This window comes from Poecilia formosa, unplaced genomic scaffold (assembly GCF_000485575.1).
Source record: "Poecilia formosa unplaced genomic scaffold, Poecilia_formosa-5.1.2 Scaffold1699, whole genome shotgun sequence".
NCBI lineage: Eukaryota > Metazoa > Chordata > Actinopteri > Cyprinodontiformes > Poeciliidae > Poecilia > Poecilia formosa.
In genome coordinates, this window is record NW_006801638.1 from 1 (window position 1) to 2,943 (window position 2,943).

A 2,943-nucleotide genomic window follows, 5' to 3' on the forward strand; every position below is an offset into this window, starting at 1 on the left:
AGGTTACAGACATTAGCAATCGTTGTCAGATTTCAACACCCAGCCAATCACATGACCCAAGCGTCATATTGAAGAAATACCAGCATCGCCGAGGCCAGCGACCATGGAGGCAAACGTAAACCCAACCCCAACGGTGAGTCCATGCTTTCATATTTCTGTAGTATATTTTATTTTGCGCATGCGGTTGGATACATTATCTTAAAGCTTGATTTAAAACACGGGTTTGGGCCTTTGTTAATATTACACCACGTAATGCTGGCATATTAGTTTTCGCTACCTCCTAGGCCCCCAGCCCCCACCCTCCCCCTTCTCTTAACTGTTCCACACCCAGTGTGTTTTATTTCAAAAAGAAATACCACTTGCGCCAAGTCTAGAATCTTTAAAGAGATCTGATTAGTGGCGACTTTCCGGGTTTTCTTTGTATGTTGTCTTAAGTGAGACTGAGACAGGCAGTCTTAGTAAAGTCGTAACTTTCCAGGAGATGCTACCGCTAATGTAGCAAGCTAACATGGCTGCCTTGTATGCTTCAAGGAGGGGGCTGTGAACTCTTCCGACATTAATTATAACCACAACCTCATTCTGTTCAGCTACTGTATTGTTCATGTGACTTTATTTATGAATAAATTAATAAATTTATGGTCATCCAAAATACAAGTGACCCACCAAACTGTAGATTTACTTATGTTTGATATAGTTTCCCCAATTGTAATGGGAGAAAAGCACGTAGGATTGCCATTCTTTCGGTAAAATACCACGGAATCGCCCCGTATTTGACAGTTAAATATTGCGTCCCGTTTTAAACTAGGACGCGATTTGTTCCGTATTTCTGTCCGATAGGAACGCCTATCACGCACATATAAACATTTAGTGTATGAAAGTAAACCAAAGGACATGTAAGGTAACCTATCGCTATTAACTGCGTCTTTTTAAATCGTCCTAAAGAACGAGACATCGGCATCTGTTCATCCCTCAATCATCTCCAGAAGTTGAGAATGCCTCAGGAGATGCTATGATTGATTCAGTTTCTTATTGTGCTTTTAGTAAACTTTAATGGATTGAGTACTTGCTTGAGATGTTAATTTTGGATAAAACTTTATTGAATAATAGTATGAGATAATATAAGAAGCCATTTAAAGAACAAATCATACTGATAAAATAACAGTGAATATTTTGACTACTGGCTCATGGGGTAAATTTGATCAGGAACAAGCCTTCTCATGCATACTTGTACTTTATTTTTTGCTGCCTGAGGACAAACTTTGAACATTAAATTAGGTGTTGTGTTAATCAGTATTTGAGTAGACCTTTTTACCAAATACTTTCTATCACTCCACCGGCCATCCCACCATATGAGTGAATGGTGACACAGGATACAGCATGTGTCCTTATTTTAATTTCTGAAAGGTGGGAACCCTACAGCACAGAGTTTTCCTGAGTAAACGTGATCATTCTCATACAGTGTAAATTTTTTTAAGTGATCCTCTTTTAACTGCTAATTTGTCATTTTTATTTTGTGACTCCAGGCTAGTCAGGATGCTATTGTACAATCGGCAAGGCATTTACTAAATTTGTTGACTGAAAGACCACGAAGTGGAGGGAGAGGAGACCTCAACAATCAGAATGCCAGGTTTAATGATAAACTGTTGCCCTAATGCCTAATGTGTGTGTGTGTGTGGGGGGGGGGTTGTATATATATATTAAATATGTTGATCATAGCAGGCTTCTAATAAATTCTGTTATGAAACCTTTGTAGGGTACATCAAAATTCCTCTGTCCAAATGGAAATGAGCAGGTAAATGACAACTTTCTTTATTGTAAATTCAGTTTTGAAGCATTTATTATAAAGACCTTTATTTGTTTTCCAATATTCCACTTGTATGTCTTTATATTGCATCAAATACTTATTATCTTTGGTTGCTCCAACTAATCAAAACAATGTAAAATCTCTCAGAAAGATATTCATTTTTTTGGACTTTGGTCTTCCTATCACAATCGCCTTACTATTAACATGAAAAACAATTCTTGAACTGGGTCATATGAATAATCCTTGTATTTCATTATTTTGTATTATGCAATATACATATGTCTAAATTACTCAGTGGTTCTTTGAGTCTACTACCTAATGTGTCATAGGTTATGCCTTCAAAGTGATGTTGAAAATGAAATAGTATAATTTATTTATCTTCAAATTTCTGTACAATAGATCTTTTCCCGGACTTTTCAACAGGGGAAGAGGAAAACGACGATTTCCTCCAACAAGCCTGGTCCCGGCAAAAAAGATGAAACCTTTAGATGTAGTTTTTTATTTACTGCCAAAACATTACGAAAAAACGCCAAAAGAAGATGACCAACTGATACACATGAGAGCGGGATTGGGCCGGAAGACGGCTCACATTGATGAGAGCATAACACACAATGAGGTAATGCCACAATTATTTAAACAGTGGACTAGTCGGCCCGAAAGGTAGCTCTGCTCTCCGTCTTAACAGAACATTGGTTGAGACCACTGCTTGTCTGAGTTCATATTGCCTTTCTATGGTGTGATGCTTGTCAATCAATTCTGCACTGGGCTTTGGTATCAACAAGATATTTCCACTCATTAAATATCAAGTCTTTCTTCCACCAGCCTGAAGTCTTGGAAATGTATGTGTGTGAAAATTACTGGAGAACTGCAATTTCTAAAGTACTCAGGCTTAAGTTTTGAATCCAGCAACTATTACATTTACCTCAATAACATTTATTCTCCATTCTGATTCTCTATTTGAACCTAAGCCATTCATCTAGAAGCTTGATTACAATAATGCTGCTCTCTAATTGACTGTCATTTTGCATTTTTGAACATTTCAAGGGTGTGTTCACACTGCAGCCTGAAGTGACCCAATTCCTATTTTTTTGAAGGAATGCGACCTGCATCCGATCTTTTCATGGCAGTGTGAACAGCAC

At 37.7% G+C, this 2,943-nt stretch overlaps 1 long non-coding RNA gene across 1 annotated transcript in view; it reads left to right on the forward strand.

The window, feature by feature from the left end:
- The first annotated feature begins 6 nt into the window (after positions 1 to 6).
- LOC103132960 (uncharacterized) overlaps positions 7 to 2,943 on the forward strand; it is a 5,149-nt gene continuing 2,212 nt past the window's right edge. The window contains exons 1-3 of the long non-coding RNA XR_001661145.1: positions 7 to 1,627; positions 1,754 to 1,792; positions 2,204 to 2,294. This is a non-coding gene — a long non-coding RNA (uncharacterized LOC103132960). The remainder of the gene's footprint in view (positions 1,628 to 1,753; positions 1,793 to 2,203; positions 2,295 to 2,943) is intronic.